This window comes from Rousettus aegyptiacus, unplaced genomic scaffold (assembly GCF_014176215.1).
Source record: "Rousettus aegyptiacus isolate mRouAeg1 unplaced genomic scaffold, mRouAeg1.p scaffold_m13_p_9, whole genome shotgun sequence".
Taxonomy (NCBI): Eukaryota; Metazoa; Chordata; class Mammalia; order Chiroptera; family Pteropodidae; genus Rousettus; species Rousettus aegyptiacus.
This window is the reverse complement of record NW_023416312.1, coordinates 43,524,595-43,544,341: the sequence shown is the minus strand read 5'-3', so window position 1 is coordinate 43,544,341 and position 19,747 is coordinate 43,524,595. Positions and strand designations below refer to the sequence as shown.

The 19,747-nt window shown below is 32.2% G+C and overlaps 2 pseudogenes; one reads left to right on the top strand and one right to left on the bottom strand.

Annotated features, from left to right (window-relative positions):
* Positions 1 to 365: 365 nt before the first annotated feature.
* Positions 366 to 660, top strand: LOC107503814 (annotated as a pseudogene).
* An 8,926-nt stretch (positions 661 to 9,586) lies between these two features.
* On the bottom strand, positions 9,587 to 9,705 carry LOC118608419 (annotated as a pseudogene).
* Between the last annotated feature and the right edge of the window lie 10,042 nt (positions 9,706 to 19,747).

The window sequence follows — 19,747 nt, the reverse complement described above, 5'->3', positions numbered from 1 at the left end:
CAATACCTATGCCCTACCTCAGACTGATAAATCATCATTTATGAGAGTGGAAGTTAGTATTTCAAGAGCTTCCCAAATAATTTTACTGCATAGATAGAATTAAGAACCACTTTTATAGCATCTAAAATACAGTGTTTTATACATATCTAACACTCTGTAAATATCAATTGAATAAAACTATTTTAACCATACAAATAAGTTAACTATATTACTATATTTAAAATTTTTATTTGTTAGTCTAAAATTATATTAGACAACTTATTCATGACTGTAATCGTCTTATGTATTTTTTGATGGTATTTTAACTAAAAATCAGTTTCAGAGCTGAGTGATCCTGCTGCGTGTCCTTCCACCACCTCAACAAAATGCTGTCTCCAATGGAACATATCATAGAAACCATGATATACACTTTTAACAAATTCATTGGGGGGTAAAGGCTACTTAACAAACAAGGACCTGAAAATACTCATGGAAGAGGCATTTTCTGGATTTTTGGAAAATTAAAAAGACCCTCTGGTCATGAACAAAATAATGAAGGACCTGGATCAGTGCCAAGATGGCTGATTGGGCTTACAGAGCTTCTTTTTGCTAATTGCTGGGCTCACAATTGCATACAATGACTATTTTGTAGTACAGATGAAGCAAATTGGAAAGAAGTAGTCAGCACTGAGCAATTACTCCCACCTTGATAAGAGTTCTCCCAATGGGTCGCTTAAGGAATCTCTCTGCCCAAGGGTTTCTCTCATATAAGGTTCATGAGTGGATTAAAAGCTTTAGAAAATGTACAAATAAAATCCCACCCTCACTCAACAAGAGACAGAAAAGCCAATTAAAACCAGATAAGCTTTTGATTTTTATATTGCTTGCATTATCTTGCCCTCAATAAACAAAATTATTTTGTAGTTCCTAAAAAAAATCAAGTTCATCTTCAAAAGATTATGATGTGTCACAATCAAGAATATTGAAAATAATTGGACATGGTTCTATAGTGCAGTGGTTAGCACATCTGCTTTACATGCGGAAGGTCCTGGGTTCACACCCCAGTGGATCCATGGTCTATGGTCTATGGTCATGCCACCCTAAACAAGCCTGATGTCTGATCTTGGAAGCTAAGCAGGGTCAGATCTGGTTAGTACTTGGATGGGAGACCACCTAGGAAGACCAGGTGCTGTAGGCATAAATAATAGTAAATGATAATAAAAATATATTGAAAATAATGTAGCTTGCTCACAGAAGGTGATTTTCCCAAGGGAAAGAAGGTCTAAAACATGTTTGAACAGAGACGACATTATTAGACCTCTATTAATAACTTCCCAAATAAATATGGGTGCATAGATGATTTAATTTTTATGTTTATATGTGACATTCTGAGTAATGAAGACTCTTCCATGCTAATCATGTATTTTATTCTTTTAAGACCCAAGGAGTTTATGCTATTTTCTATATGGCAAACATTAATATCAGTGCAAATTTTTTCTTCAGTTTTTTCTCCTTCCAAGGCTTCTCCAATGTATGTTTCTTATAAAACTGAAAAATGGGTTAAAATAAATCAGAAGCAAAAAATATGATTTGATACCATAAGCATAAAATAATTTAATTTTTATTACTTGTACCATAATTCTATCTGGCACTCACTTCAATGATGTCACCATATCCACAGCTAGGTTAATGCATTACAATTTTTGTGAATTACTTTCAATCAATGAAAATAATCAGCATGTGTTACCATGGTTTACTATTCCAGTTATCTGTTGCTTTTTATGGTTTTAAAAATGCATAGCAATAGATTCAAAAGACATAGATAGAATTTTAAGATCTGACAACATTGGAGATAAAAAGTGTTTAAGACAGTGAATATGGTACATAGAAAAAGCATTTATTTTAATGCAATAGTAATTTTTTTCTGATTTATAATTTTCATTTTTTATTTATTTTTATTAAATTTGTTGGAGTGATATTGGTTAATAAAATTATATAAGTTTCAAGTGTACAGTTCAATAATATGTCATATGTATATTGCATTGTGTGTTCACCAACCAAAGTCAAATTTCCTTCTGTCACCATATATTTCACCCCCTTTACCCTCATCTACCTACCTCCTTCTCCCTTTTTCCTCTGGTAAGCACTAAACTGTGTCAGTATCTATGAGTTTTTGTATTTTGTTCGTCTGTTGCTTTCAGTTTTACGTCCCACAAAAAAGTGAAATCATATGGTTCTCAACTTTTTCTGTCTGACTTATTTCACTTAGCATGAAAATCTCAAGATCCATCCATATAGTCTCAAATGGCAGTACTTTATCTTCTCTTATGGCTGAGTAATATTCTATTGTATATGCGTACCATATCTTCTTCATTCAATCATCTATCAAATGGCACTCCAGTTGTTTCCATGTCTTCGCCGCCATGAATAATGCTGCTACAAGCATTGAGGTGCATATATCTTTATGCATAATTGTTTTCAAATTTTGGAGGTAGATAACCAGAAGAGAACTTGCTGGGTCATATGGTAGCTTTGTTCTTAATTTTGTAAAAAATACTCCATACTGTTTTTTATAGTGGCTGTGCCAATTTACATTTCTACCAGCAATGTATGAGAGTTCTAATTCTAAGCAGTGTACCCATCTTTATTATATGAAAGTAGACCTGATACTAAACACAACTGAGCATGGTTTCTGTTTTTTTTTTTCTCACATTTTCTCTTTTACGTACGAGAAATCTTTTCTTGTGATCTTGGCTTTGCTAATTAAATTAATGTTAAGAATGAATTTTACATATCATCAGAACTACCTGAAGATAACGCAAAAATGAAAGGCTACTGGAGAGACAAGTAAACAGGATGTAGAATGAAGAAAGGAAACATAATGAATGAGTGTTCACTATTATTTAGGCTGCAGATAACACACAGTTTCTTGCCATGCAGTGTTCTGTCCATTTTTCATCATTTTTTAATTTCCTCTCTCTGAACTGGAAAACTAGTGAAAAAATAGGCTGACAAAGTAAGTCATCAGTAATACCAAGAATCTATGTAGGATAATTGATCCAAAATAGCTTAAAAACTTTAATTATTTTTCATATTTCTATAAGTTCCCTTTATTTTTCCATGCTTACAATAAATCCTAAAACTCGAGGTCAAAATTGCATTCTCTCCCAGTTGTGTCTAGGTTTCTACTATGATGTACTAATTACTATTGAGGGACTTGGAATGAAGGCAATGGCCAATATCAGATTTAAATTCTTCTATCACCTTGAATTTATCTCCAGTTATTACCAGTAAGTAATAACTTTTTGTTTGGTACTCTAGTTAGGAATTAAATATAGATATCCAATAATGTGTCTAGCTGGCCACTTGGGCTAGAGTTCTTGATCCACTTATCAAGGTATAAAGTCGACCTCAGCTCTACAGGAATTAGAAGAAACTACTAGCTGATAACTAAAACTACTTACTCTTCTTCTGGGCACACAGGGTAAATGTCTCAGCTTCCTTTTCAATTAGATGTGGCCATGTGGTGGATTTTTAGTCAATAGAATAAGATGTGCCATTTTCTGGTAAGGTTTATAAGTAGCTTATAATTACCCCTCATTTTTTTTTCAAATAAACACATATGGAAAAAACTCTAGAGAATGGTGCATCCACAAGATAGAAAAAAAATTATAGATCAGCGCTTGAAGAAATGCATCTTGCCAATAGGAAACACCCAATTTGAACTGTTAGATTAACAAGAAATAAACCTATATTAAGGTTGAGTTACTATACTTTTCATTCTATTTGTTATAGTAGTTTAGCTTACTATACAAAAGATACAGTCTCAGACTCTACTTTTTTCGCTATATCCAGAAGTGACAATGTCTTAGTTAGAGTCTCACATTAATTATTTTCAGAAGATATATATGTATATACCAGAATGCTGATTTTTAATTTTGCAATTGAAAAATCTTATTCTAGTGGTAAAAGAAAATCTATATAACATCAAAACACTTGGTAAACTGAATTAGGTAGTCACAGAACTAGTTAACAAAAATCTAAACATGGTGAACATTGAGAGGCACAAAATATAGGTCACAAGATAAACTGATGATTAATTATTAATCAATAATAAGAGAAGTGTCTATTTGAGAACAATATAATTTTACTCATATGTGGATATAAAACTAAGCGACGAATGAACAAGGCAAACAAAAACTCATAGACATTGACAACAGTTTTGTGAATATCAAAGGGGAATGGTAGTAAGGGTATAGGGGGTCAAATATATGGTGATGGAAGGAGACTTGACTTTGAGTAGTGAACACACAATGTAATGTTCATATGATGTATTATTGAAATGTACACTTGAAACCTATATAATTTTATTAACCAATGTTGCCCCAATAAATTTAATTAAAAAAAAATAAAAGTAAGAGAGATATGTTTAGTAACAAAAAACTCATGTCCACAAGACACAGTGCCTCACTTCATTGCATCATGCTGGATAAACCAGGCTACTAAGACAGTAGATTCTAAAAGTCCTCATCACAATAAAAAAAAAGGTTGTTTTTTTTTTGACTATATGAGGTGATGAATGTTAACTAAACTTATGTGGTAATTACTTAGTAATTATGTGTAAATCAAATTATTATATTGTACATCTTAAACTTATACAATGCTGTATGTCAATTATATCTCAATAAAAGGGAAAGAAAAAATAAAATAAAAACAAGGCTAAATTCTTACTCTTTTTGCCTTTTTTGTGTAGACTTTTGACAATCTACCTCCAGCTATGATATCATATTCCTTTTTCATAGTACAAACATACTAATTAACTTACAACTTTAGTTACATTCTAGTCCTGAAGAAATAAGCTAATCACCTTGATTATAGAAGACACAATATCTCTTAATAACCACAATTGCATACAGTTCTATAAGGTGAGTGTTGATAACCTGCAGATGGCTTATCTTATTCATTGTAAGTTTTACTTTTTTTTAACTTGAAGAGAGTCATCTTATCTCCAAGTTCCTTATCTAGCTCAGGAGCTTTAACACAGGGTACTTTGATCCTAGACAATTAAGGTTTTCAGGACCTATAGCAATAGTGTTTTCCTGAATATAGGAAGAAACTTAGCCTTATTCACAAATGATTTCTTTGCTTTTAAAAATAGAGTTCATGGGGGGCTGAGAGAATGGAATGAAGGGTTTAAAAGTACAAATTAGTAGTTGATAGATGGTCACAGGGATGGGAAGCATGGCATAGGGAACGCAGCTAGCATTAATATGTTGACTAGGTAGAGGGTGAGAGGAGGGAGGGCGCAATTCAGGGAATTATTGTATAAACTATATAGATGTCTAACCAATGTACTGTATACCTGAAACTAATTAAAATAAATAAATTAATTTAAAAAACAGAGTTCAAATTGTTAAAATATCACCATGCAAAGCAAAAGAAAGAGAAAAGAGAAAGAATTAAAAAATCTGAACTCATGTCCTAAACTGCACTCTTATTTTGCTCCCTCTCCTTCTCTCACATAACCCTCACCATCTAAGTGCTTAATCATATTGATTTGTTTTTACGAAATCATACAATGGCCAGTCCAGCTTTTTTTGTTGTTGCTATCTTATTTTTTAAAATTATTTATTAATTGTAAAGGCAGCCATTTTTTGTCTTTCTCTTTGTCTTTATGAGCTGTTCTTTCTTCTCTGTCTTTATTCATGAGCTACTTCCTCTCTGGAGCAATCTCTTTCTAGAAAAATTTATTGATTTGCTGAAAAGACACTTTTCTTGTTACCTTTTCCTTAGTGGAGGCCCATGCTGTTACTTTGCCTACACTAGCTATTTCTAATTATTCTCTCCCCAGCTATCTTTTAAGCAAAACTCACAGCCAGGTCATTTAATGTGCTTTGATGTAAACCATTTAACCAAGCAAATATATGTTAAACATAAACAGATTTCTTCACAATTCTAAATGCTATGCACTTCTAGGAAAATATTTGATATAATCTACTTGGATAAATTCTAAAAATAGGTAAAGGCTACAAATAAACTTAGCCACAAGTGTATAAGTGGAACAAATTCACATAACTACCAAATACAACTGAAGTTAAAAGAAAAAATTTTAATAAATAGATTTGAGCTTGTATTAGACCTATATTCTCCCACTTATTAAACCATATTCAAATATGAATGCCAAAATATTTCACAAATTAACACAAATAAATAAATAATTTACTTGGTTCAGATTCCTAGGATCAATAACTAAAGACACACACAACTTAAAGTTTCTTAAATAGCCCATTCCTGAGGTAAGTCTTTGAGTGTGAAATATTTGTTTCCCAAATATTAAGAATGATAATTATCTATTAAATAGAATGTACAATTGGTCTCTTCCTCTTCATTAACTTGTATTCACTAATCAGGCCCTGTTTTCTTTTATGTTTATAAGATACATTGCTGCAGCTATTTTGTGATCTATTTCTCCACATATACAATATCTTTGATTTCTTTTTAACTACCTTTGTTTTTCAACATTCTAAAATAGTCTTCTTTCTAATTTAATTTTCTAGTCCTGGATTATTGATATGTGAAAAAATAATACGACAAGATAATAATTTAATGTTACTAATCTTTTAGAAAACAGCTTTTATAAAATGCTCAATAAACTCATGCCCTTAAAATTTAGGGTTTCTATAACTATATGCATTTCTTTATTCTCTAAACAGTTTGTTATTATTCATATTCAAATATTAAATAAACAACCTTTATTCATAAGATTCAAATGCAGGAAAAATTTCTGTCTTCTCACTTTATGATGGAAGCAGCCCAATGGTGCTGTAACACCAACAGCCCAAGTATTACATTAGGAAAATCCGAAGTAGTCTTTATTGAGTCTGAAACACAAATGATATAGTTCTTAACTATTCATAATGGCCCTTGGTTTAATTGGTGTGTTTAACTCAGAAGCCATAAAATAAGAAAAGGAAAAGAAAGAGCACTTTATATTCCCCTCTGTATTTCTCTACTTGAAATCATGTAGTGAATACGCGTGTGAGCTTGAGTTCTGGATCTGACACTTAAGAATTTAATACTTGAGTCTCAGTTTCCTCTTATGTAAAATAGGAGTAATAATAATGTCTGCCTTATGGTATTCTTGTGATGAGTAAATGAAGTAACATATTTTAAAAAGTTTATAAGAACACCTAGCATATATTATGAGCTTAAGAAATGATAGGCAGTATCTTATACTGTTCACATTTTTTTTTCACAAACGCTCAAGTACCAGACCGATAGCTAAAATTTGAGGTCAGTCTTTTGTGTCATGCTTGGAATCATAGAAGTACATCCCCGTCCATCCCTCAAAAGCTTTACAGAAAAAAAAATATGATGTCCATTGAATTCCCATTTTAAAACTAAAAATAAGGTCTTATAAGTGTAGTTTCTCATCTAAATCACAAATACAGTCTGATATATTTACAAAGTGTACACAATTTGAAGTCACCTGATAAAAATGATTGCAAAATAAAATCAATTAGAATTTTAACAAATTTAAAGTGCATACAGGTATGAATTAAGGATGTTGCTAAATCATTTTCATTAAATATATTGAGGTAACATTGGTTAATAAAATTGCATAGGTTTCAAGTGTGCAATTTAATAATATGTCATATGTATACTACATTGTGTGTTCACTACCCAAAGTTAATTTTTTTTCTGCCACCATATATTCGACCCCTTATTTTCATCTACCTCTCCCTTCCTCCTTTCCTTTGGTGACTACTAAACTGTGGTCCATGGGTCACTATGCTATATTAGCAGCAAACATGTAAGTAATATTTAATTATTCATTTTTAATAAACTTTTAAAATAATGGACACCAATAAATGTGTTGGTAAGAAAAAATTGATTCATATCTTCCATAAAATGACACGATACCATCCCACTTCACTATTACCTCCTTCTGCATCCTCCTCACACTTACATATACACACAATTCAAACCTTATTTAAGCATGTAATAAAGCATGGTGATTAAGAGCTCATGCTCTGGAGACAGACTAGCAGAATTAAAATCCTGATTTTAACACTTATTAGATATTTGACTTTCAGCAAATTAAGTTCTTTCAAACTTAATTGCCTCATTTGTGAAAAGAAATGGCAGTAGTAGTGCCTACCTAAAATGATAATGAGATTATTTTAAGTGTTAACAGATTAATGCATCTAAACAAATTGGCACTTAGTAAGTGTCCAGTAATAGTAATTACAGTAGTCTCTCTCTTATGCATGGGGGATACATTTCAAGACCAACAGTGGATACCTGAAGCCTCAGATAGTACCAAAACCTATATATATTTTTCCTATACAGGCATACATTGGAAATATTGTATATTTGGTTCAGACCACTGCAATAAAGTGAATAACACAAGATGTCACACAATGTTTTGGTTTCCTTGTGCATATAAGTTATGTTTAAACTATCCCGTACTCAATTAAGTGTGCAATAGCATCATGCCCAAAAGTACAATGTATATATCTTCATTAAAAATACTTTATTACTAAAAAAAAGCTAATTATCATTTGATCCTGATGAAAAAATTAAGCACAATAAGCGATTAATAACAATTACTACTAATAGAAAAGAACAATGATAGCAATATGCTGTAATAAACATTATGTAAGTGTTCTCTCTCTCTCTCTCTCTCTCTCTCTTTTACTATCTATCTCTCTCTTAACAGATTTGATCATTGAGATGGCTACTAAGTGACTAATGGGCAAGTAGCTTATATAGCACTGATATGCTGGAAAAAGAGATAACTCATGTCCCAAGAGGGGCAGATCAGGAAGGCATGAGGATTCATCACACCACTCAAAACAGTGTGTAATTTAAAATAATATTTTGTTTTATCTTTATTTTTATTTCTGAACTTTAAAAAAATATTAAAAAAATATTTTTGAACTACTGGTGACCTCAGGTAACTGATACCACTGAAAGCAAAACTAAAGATAAGGAAGGACTACTATAATATATATATTTCTTTGGAAATATAACATCAGAAATTACAAAAAAAAATTATCTTCTTATTTTGCCACTGTGGGTTAAACTTTTAAAGAATAGCTATTTTCTTACTGTTTTGAAACATGGTTATATAGTATATAGTCTAATATTAATCAATAGTGGCATAATAAAGATTAGAGAACATATTTAGTTGTCTCGCTGCTATATTATATATGGGGATTCCAATCGAAGCTGTATAAATAGCCTCAACTTTTTTGAATAAAGCTAACATGTAAAATATATTTAATAAATATATAAAGAATCATATTTTGCACACTCTCTCATAAAGCAAATGAAAAAAAAAAGTTATGATTGTACCTGAACACTGAATAGTTCCAATGCCTCCATTCCAGGGATTTTGGCAATTAGCATGACATCCAGTAGAAGAATGTAGGTGTAAATATTTAACTCCATTCTATAGAAAACAAACTCATGCTACAGAAGGACTATATGACCTGCTTAGCCACAGCAGTTAAAATCTACTTGACTTCTCTTTCCTAGGGGAAGGGATAAAGGAGATAGTTATCACTTTTATGGTGCGGTCTTTTTGTTGCTTGTTTGTTTAAGCCTACAGCTCCAGGTCTTCCTAGGCAGTCTCCCATCCAAGTACTAACCAGGCCCAACCCTGCTTAGCTTCCAAGATCAGACAAGATCAGTCGTGTTCAGGGTGACATTGCCATAGACACTTATGGTGCTGTCTTAATATTGACAATTACTAAGTTTAAATAAGTACTCTAGGCTCTCCCATGGGAAATCTTGGAACCCTGCAGGATGTGTGAATATTTAAATAAAAGCTACCCTTACCAATGGATAAGATAAAGAGCAGAAGCTATAAATTGTGGATATTACTCAAGGTTTCAAAGAGGCTTTCCTAAATTTTGCTCTCCAAGCAGTCCCCAAAAGTTAAGTCATATAAACATGCAAAATAAATAACAAAGTTTTGTTAAAAATGAGCCATAATCCGCATACTATAAAATAGACAATCTAAAACTGTATAACTTATTATTGCCAATTTGGATGCCTTTTATTTCTTTCTCTTGACTAATTGCTCTAGCTAAGACTCCAACACTCTATTGAATAAGAGTTGTCATAGCAGACAGCCTTATCTTGTTCCTTATCTTAGAAGTATACTTTTAGTTTTTCACCATCAAGTATGATATTGGCTAAGGGTTTGTCATATATAGCTTTTATTATGTTGAGATACTTTCCTTCTATATAACAACTTTATTAAGTGTTTTAATCCTAAATGGATGCTATATCTTGTCAAATGAATTTTCTTCATATCTTAATATGATTACATAATTTTATCCTTGATTTTGATTATGTGGTATATCGCATTAATCAATTTGTGTATGCTAAACAATTCTTGAACCTCTGGAACAAATCCTATTTGATCATGATGCATAATCTTTTGTGCAAACACAATTGTCTTGTATTTGATTTGCTAGTATTTTGTTTAAGATTTTTGTATTTGTATTCATCAGAAATATTGGTCTATAGTTTTCTTATTTTGTGTTGTTCTTACCAGGGTTTGGTATCAGGATAATGCCGGCTCCATAAAATGAGTTAGAAACTATTTCCTCTTCTTCAATTTTTTGAAAGAGTTTAGAAAGACTAGATATTAAATCATCTTTGAATGTTTAGTGGAATTTACTAGGAAATTCATAGCATTTCTACATGCCAACAATAAAATTTCAGAAAAAGAAACAAAAAAATCATTGCATAATTGCAACAAGAAGAATAAAATACTTAAAATAAACTTTAAAATGCATGTGAAAGACCTATACACTAAAAACTATAAGACGTTATTCAAAGAAATTGAAGAAGATGCAATGAAATGAAAAGATATTCAGTGTTCATGGATTAGAAGAATCAACATAGTTAAAATTATTTTATTATCCAAAGTAATATACAGATTTAATGCAATTCCTATCAAAATCCCAATTACATTTTAAAAGAAATAGAAGAAAAATCATCATATATGTATAACATCACAAAAGACCCTAAATAGCCATACAATCCTAAGAGAAAAGAACAAAGCCAGAGGTATCAATCTACCTCACTTCAAATTATATTCAAAAGAGACAATAATCAAAACAGTATTGTATCATCAAAAAAAAAATAGACACACAGAAGAATAAAACAGAATTGAGAATCCAGAAACAAACCCCAGTCCATATGGGCAAATAATTTTTGACAAAGGAGCCAAAAACATAAAATGAAGAAAGGAAAACCTCTTTAATAATTGGTGCTGGTCACATTGGAAAGCAACATGCAAAAGAAATGTAAAAAGATAGCTATCTGTCACCATACACCAAAAGTAACTCAAAAGAGATCAAGGACATAAATATAGGCCCTGAAACAATACATTGCATAAAAGAAAACATATGTACTAAACTCATGGACCTGGGATTTAGAGAGGATTTTATAAATTTGACCTCAAAGGCAAGGGAATGGAAGGCAAAAGTAAATAAATGAGACTATATTAAATTAAAAAGCTTTTACACAGCAAAAGAAACCATCAACAAAACAAAAAGGCATCTAACTAAATGGAAGAAGATATTTGCAAAGAATACCTCTAATAAGGGGCCAATATTCAAAACATACAAAGAACTCATACAACTCTATAACAAAAAAATAATTTATTACAAAGTGGGCAGAGGACCTGAACACGCACTCTTCCAAGAAGACACACAAATGTCCAAAAATCATATGAAAGGATGCTCAATTCACTAGCGATTTTTGAAAAATGCAAATCAAAATCAAAACCACCATGACATATTACCCTACACATGTTAAAATGGCTCTCATCAACAGGACAAGTAATAACAAGTGTTGGAAAGGTTATGGGGAAAAGAAACCCTCATACATTCCTGGTGGAAATGTAAATTGGTACAATCCTTATAGAAAACATTATGGAGATTTCTCAAATAATTAAGAATAGAATTGTTACCCAGCAATCCCTCTCCTGGGTATCTACCCCCAAATTTGTAAACTTTTATTCATAAAAATATATCTACCCTGATGTTCATTGCAGCATTACTTATGGTGGCCAAGACGTGGAAACAACCGAAGTCCCCTTTGATAGATTATTTAATAAAGATGTGGTACTTAGATACAATGAAATGTCATTCAACCATGAGAAGAGATGAAATACTGCCATCTGTGATGGCATGGATGGATCTAGAGATTATCATGCTAAGTGAAATAAGTCAGACAGAAAAGTCGAGAACCACATGATTTCACTCATATGTGGGATACAAAACTGAAAGCAACAAATGAACAAGACAAAAAAAAAGTCACTGATACGAACAGCAATTTATTGAGTCACAAGAGGGAAAGGGGAAGTCTGGGTGGTAGATAAGGGTAAAGGGGGTCAGACAGAAATTTAACTTTGAGTGGTAAACATACAATGCAATATACAAATGGTGTATTATTGAATTGTACACTTGAAACCTATGTAATTTTATTAACTAGTATTACCCCAATACATTTAATAAAATAAAAAATAAAATTATATATTTAGTATATCTAATGTATTAATATTAAAAGTGTGCCATCATGATTAATACATAATTTCAGAATATTTTATTACCCTAAAGTAAATCTCATAACCTCATTTCACTCTACCCTTACCCATTCCCTGGAAACTACACATAATAATTCTGTATTTATGGATTTGCTAATACTGGGCAAGTCATCTAAATAAAGTAATTTATTTTGTGGCTTTTTGTATCCGGCTTCTTTCAGCAAGCCTACTGTTTTTTAAAGTGCATCTATGATGGAGCCTATATTATTACTTCATTGTTTCCAGTGCTGAATAATATTTCATTGTACAGCTGGGTCATATTTTATTTATTTATTTATTAGTTAACAAGCAATTTGGTTCTATTATTAATGCTCCTATGAACATATGTGTACAAGTTTCTGTGCAAATGTTTTCATTTATCTTGGATATATAACTAGAAGTGGAATTACTTGACCATATAATAACTTTATGTTTAACATATTTAAAATTTGCCAAACGTTTCAACAACAGTTCCAGCCTTTTACATTATCATGAGGAATGTATAACGGTTCCAATTCTCATTTTTGTCTGTTTTTTACTATTATTATTGTTATTATTATTGTTATTAATGTAATTATAGTGTGTACAAAGTGGTATCTAGCTGAAGCTTTGATTAGTATTTCTCTAATGACTAATGATTTTAAGCATCTTTCCATGTGCTTATTAGACATTTTTACATCTTCTTTAGAAAACCATGTGTTCAGACTCTTGGTCCATATTTTAATTCAATTACTTGCATTCTTTTTATTGCATTTTAAGTATTATTTTCTATTCTAGAAAACCAGGCCAATTAACATACATAATTTGCAAATGTTTTCTCTAAATCTGTGGAGTTTCTTTCTACTTTCTTTATTGTGTCTTGAAACATAAAGTTTTGAATATAGATGAAGTCCAATTTATATATTTTTCCTTTGGTTGCTATCTGAGTCACCTCTGGCTGCCATAACCAAATACCACAGATTGGGTAGCTTAAAAAACAGACATTTATTTCTTGTAGTTCTGAAGACAAGGAAGTACAAGATCAAGGTGTCAATAGATCAGGTTCCTGGAGAGAATCCTCTTTCTAATTTATAGACTGATGCCCCTTATTGTGTTTTTACATGGTGGAGTAAAAGAGAGCTCTAGTCTTTCTCTGCATTTAAGGATCCTAATTGCATTCCACTCTAAAGACATAATCTAAAGCTAATGATCTCCCAAATGCCCATCTCTGAATATCATCACATTAGGACTTAAAGCTTTGACATATAAATTTCGAAAAGACAAAATATTCAGTCCGTAGCAGTTGTTCTTCCTTTCGTATCGTTTTCTTAGTTAATTAATCAATTATTTTTTAGGGTGACATTGGTGACTAAATAAAATAAGTTTCAGCTATACACTTTAACAGTAAGGCACTATGTGCTCATTTCCCACAGATAGATTTCTTTCTGTCACCACATATGACCCCCTTTACCCAGTCTACTTCCTCCTTCCTCCTTCCCCACCCCCTTCTTGTACCCACTAGTCTATTATCCATGACCATGAGTCTCTGTTTGTTCGTCCTGCTCATTTGTTGCTTTTAGGTTTATATTCCACATACAAGTGATATCATGTGGTTTTCAACTTTTCTGTCTGTAGTATTTCTCTTAGTATGATTATCTCGAGGTCCATCCATGTTGTTGCAAATGGCAGAATTGTATCTTTTCTTATGGCTGAGTAATATTCCATTACATTTATATTCCACTGCTTCTTTATCAAATCATCTATCATAGGACACTTTGGTTGTTTCCATGTCCTGGCCAGTTTGAATAATGCCGCTATGAACACTGAAGAGATTTTGATGGGAATTGCATTAGATCTTTTCGGCTATGGGTTTTAAAGTCTTTGGGGTAAACACCTAGTAGAAGGATTGGAGGATCATTTGGTAGATCAATTCTTAGTTTTTTGAGAACCCTCCAGATTGTTGTTCATAATGGCTATAACAATTTGCAGTCCCATCAGCAGTATATGCGGGTTCCTTTTCCTTTGCATCCTCTCCAACATTTGTTATTATTTGTCCTGTTTGAGAACAGCTATTCTAACAGGTATGAGATATCTCACTGTGGTTTTGATTTGCATTTCTCTAACAGCTAGTGATGAGCATTTTTCATGTGTTTGTTGGTCATTTATATGTCCTCTGGAGAAGTGTCTGTTCAGGTCCTCTGCCCAGTTTTTGATTGGGTTTTTTTTTTGTTTTTTGTTGTTATTGAGTTGTATGAGTTATTTATATATATTGGATATTAGGCCCTTATTAGAAGTATTGCTTGCAAATATATTTTCCCGTTTGCATGGTTGTCTCTTTAGTTGTCGATGGTTTCGTTTGCTGAGCAGAAGCTTTTTAGTTCGATGTAGCCCCATTCATTAATTTTAGCTTTTACTTCACTTCCTTTTGAGGTCAAATTCATAAGATCCTTTTTAAAACTAAGGTCTTGAGTTTAGTTACTATGTTTTTTTTTCTATGCATTTTATTGTTTCAGGTCTGATATTCAGGTCCTTAAATTATTTTGGGTTAATTTGTGTGTGTGCTGATATACAACAGTCTAATTTCATTCTTTTGCAGGTGGCTTCCCAGTTATCCCAGCACCATTTATTGAAGAGTATTTCCTTTCTTCACTGTTTGTTTCTTGACTTTTTTGTCAATTATTATTTTCCTATATAAAGATGGTTATACATCTGGACTCTCAATTTTGTTACACTAGTCCGTGTGTCTGTTTTTCTGCCAATATAATGCTGTTTTGTTTATTATCACATTGTAGTACAGTTAGAAGTTAGGCAGAGTGATTCTTCAAGCCTCGTTTTTATTCTCAGAATGTCTTTGGCAATTTGGGATCTTTTGTGCTTCCATACAAATCTGATGATTTTTTTGTTTATTTCTTTAAAAAACTCTGAAGGTATTTTGATGGGGATTGCATTAAATCTGTATAATGCTTTAGGTAACATGGTCATTTTAACTATGTTGACTCCTCCAATCCAAGAACACAGAATATCTTTCCATTTCTTTGTATCTTCGATATATTTTAATAGGGTCTTATAGTTTTCATTACTTAGGTACTTCACATATTTTATTAGATTTATTCCTAGCTATTTTATTCTTTTTGTTGCAATTACAAAGGAATTATTTTTTCCACTTCTTTTTTCTGACAATTCATTATTAGAGTATAGAAATGCTATGGAATTTGAACATTGATTTTGTATCAAGAAACTTTACTGTATTTGCTTATTGTTTCTAGTCGTGTTCTTATGGAGTCTTCAAAATTTTCTGTATAGAGAATCTTGCCATCTGCAAATAGTGACAGGTCAATTTCTTCATTTGCTATTTGGATGCCTTTTATGTGTTTCTCTTGCCTGATTACACTCGCTAGGATCTCCAGTGTTATATTGAAAAACAGTGGCAATATTAGACAAGCTCATTCTGTTCCTCATCTTAGAGGGAAGATATTTAGTTTTTCACCATTAAATGTAACGTTGGCTGAAGGTTGTTATATATGGCCTTCATTATGTTACAGTACTTTCCTTCTATATCGATTTTGTTAAGTATTTTGATCATAACTGGATGACATATCTTGTCGAAGGCTTTTTCTGCATCTATTGATATGATCATATGATTCTTATTTTTTAATTTATTTATATAGCATATCCAATTAATTGATTTGTGTTTGTTGTACCATCTCTGTGTCCCTGGAATGAAGCCCACTTGATCATGGTATATAGTATTTCTAATATGTTGCTGTATTCAGTGTCGGGAGCCATTTTGGGAAGCCATTATGAGGCACTGAAGAAGTCACGTAGCTAAAAGCCATAGTATGGCTGCTGAGTTTGTGTAAAACAATGGTTCTAGGAAACAAGATGTTGAGTTACCTTGGTAAGCCTCATAAAGTCACCTTTTTAAGTAATGGAATGTTACACTACCATGGGAACATGGTTATGTATGATTTTTTATGTAATTGACAAGCATTGTTTTAGATATGTATGGTGTGCTTTGCTATGGTAACGTGGTGATTGATTATGGTATTTAAAAACCACATAAAAAGGCTATGCTAAATAATCTCGGGGCTGCAACTCTGACTGCATGCCCTACCGAAGAACTTTTCTGTCCTCTTTTTTTCCTTAGGCTTCACCACCCTCTTTTGGATGCTGTTCGATCTCAGCTGGCTGGCTCCAGCAATTCAGTTTACTAGCATTTGTGTTCATGAGAGATATTCATCTGCAGTTTGTGTGTGTGTGTGTGTGTGTGTGTGTGTGTGTTATCATTATGAAGTTTTGGTATCAGGATAATATTGGCTTCATAAAGTGAGTTGGGAAGTATTGCCTCTTCTTCTCTTTTTTGGAAGAGCTTGAGGAGACTAAGTATTAAATCTTCTTTGAATATTTTGTGGAATTCACTGGTGAAGCCATCTGGTCTTGGACTTTACTTTTTGGTAGATTTTTCATGATTGTTTCAATTTCCATAATGCTGATCAGTTATTTTAGATTTTCCAGTTCTTGATTCAGTCTAGGACGATTGTATTTTTCTAAGTACTGGTCTATTTCTTCTAGGTTATTAAATTTGGTGTTATATTCTTTTGCATAGTATTATTGTATGATCATTTGCATTTCTGTGATGTCAGTCATAATTTCCCCTTTTTCATCCCTGATTTTGTTTTTTTCTGTCTTTTTTTTTCTTTAATGAGTCCAACCAGAGTTTGTCAATTTTATTAACCTTCTCAAAAAATCAATTGTTTGTTCTAATTTTGATTATTTTTTCCCTACTGCTGACTTTAGGTTTCATTTGTTCTTTTTCTAGTGTTTTTTTAAGATGAAGCATTTGATTATTTTAGGGGGGCTCATTCTTGTTTTGGGAGATAGGCCTGTAATGATATGAAATTTTCACTTAAAATTGCTTTTCCCGTGCCTGAAAGTTATGATATGTTGTACTATCATTATCTTTTGTTTCTATGCATCTCTTGAACTCTTTTTTTATTTCTTCTCTGACCCAGTTATTCTTCAGTAGCATGTTGTTTAAGCCCTATGTATTTGTGGTTTGTCCTGCTTTCTTTTTGCAGTTGATCTCTAGTTTCAAAGCATTATGATCAGGATATATGGTTGGTAGAATTTCAACCATGTTGTATTTGTTGCTGCAATCTATGTAACCCGGTATGTGATCAATCCTTGAGAATGTTCATATGTACTAAAGAAGAATGTATGAGCAGATGTTTTGAGATGGAAGACTCTATAATGTCAATTATGTACTTGGTGTAATGTTCATTTAAGAATGCTATTTCCTTATTGATTTTCTGTTTGGATGATCTGTCCATTTCTGACAGTGGAGTATTTAGGTCCCCTACTACGATAATGTTTTGTTCTGTTTCTCCTTTCAGTTCTGTTAGTAATTGCTTTACATATTTCAAGGCTCCTTGATTGGAATCATAGATATTAATAAGTGTTATGTATCCTTGGTAGATGATTCTGTTTATCATTGTGAAGTGTCCCTCAGTATCTTTCTTTACATTTTTCATTTTGAAGTCAATTTTATCTGATATTAGCACCACTTCTCCCGCATGTCTCTAAATGCTATTTGCTTGAAATATCATTTTCCACCCTTTCACTTTGAATCTATATTTGTCTTTGGAACTGAGATGTGTCTCCTGAAGACAGCACATGGTTGGGTTTATTTTTTGATCCATTCTGCAACTTTGTGCCTTTTATTGGTGAGTTCAGTCCATTTACATTTAGAGTGATTATTGAAATATGAGGTCTTCTTATAGCCATTTTATCTTTTGCTTTCTGGTAGCTTGGTGTTTCTATTGCCTTTCTATTGTGTTTCTATTGTCTTTGTGCTTCTGTTTTATTTTGGTTAGCTTTTGTGGGCTTTGCCTCTGGTTCTTCCTGTTTGATGTTATATACTTCAGTTCTGATCTTTGGTGTGTGGTTACTATTATGAATATGAAAAGGATAGTTACACACACACACACGCACGCACACACGCAGTCATCTATTTTCTTCTGCGTGTGTCTTATCTCCATTCCCCTTTGCAAATTTGGATCTTTGAATATTTCCCTTTTCATGCATTGTTGTCTCGATTTGTCCTTATATATTCATTGTTAAATTGCTATAGTAATTCTATTATTATTTAAGCTTATAATGCCCTGTTTTTAGTAAGGGTTGTGCTCCTCTGCTTCTATTTGCCTAGCAGTTACCTTATTTTTAATTATGTATTTTTTTTTGTCATTTTGTTTTAGGTAAGTTGACCTCTTTCAGTATTTCATGTAATGCAGGCCTTTTAGCGGAGAATTTCCTCAAGTTTTGTATGTCTGGAAAGGTCTTAATTTCTCCTTTATTTATAAAGGAGAGCTTAGCTGGGGACATTATTCTAGGTTAGTAGTGCCTTTCACTTAATATTTTGAATATTTGATTCTACTGCTTTCTGACTTGTAAGGTTCATGCTGAGAAGTCCAATGATAATATAATGGGTTTTCCTTTATAAGTTACTGTTTTCTTCTCCCTGGCTGCCCTGAGAATTCTTTGTTGTTGATTTTTGATGTGTCTTGGATAAGGTTTTTTTTTGGTCGAGATAATCAAGTGTTCTATTGACTTCTTGAATTCCAAGCCTCAGCTCATTCCTTAGATTTGGGAAATTTTCATCAACTAATTTTCTGAAAATGCTTTCTAATTCCTGCTCCTTTTCCTCCCCTTTAATAATGCCCATTATTCTTATCTTTCCTCTCCTGATGATATCAGCTAGTTCTTGTATTTCTCTTTCATTAGTTTCCCTTCTTTCTTTTCTCTTTTCTTCTGATTTATTTCTAGATTTCTGTCTCCGATATCACTGATCCTTTCCTCCATTTGTCGATTTATTTCCCAAGTTTGCTATTTTATTTTTCAACTCTTGCTGTTTGTTTGTTTGTTTGTTTTATCTTGAGAAGTTCTATTGGGGTTTTTTTTTTTGAGGGTTTCAGTCTCCTTACTAAGGTACTTTCTGCTCGTCTAGTTGTTTTTTTCAATTCCTGAAATTGTTGATATGGCTCGTTTTTGATCTCACTGAGTTTTTTCATAAGTTCATCCTAAATGCTCTGTCATTTAAGTCTCATATTTCTATGTCTGTAAGTTTCCTTTCTGGAGATATTTCTTTTTCTTTTTGAGATACATTTCCACCTTTGTTGTTCA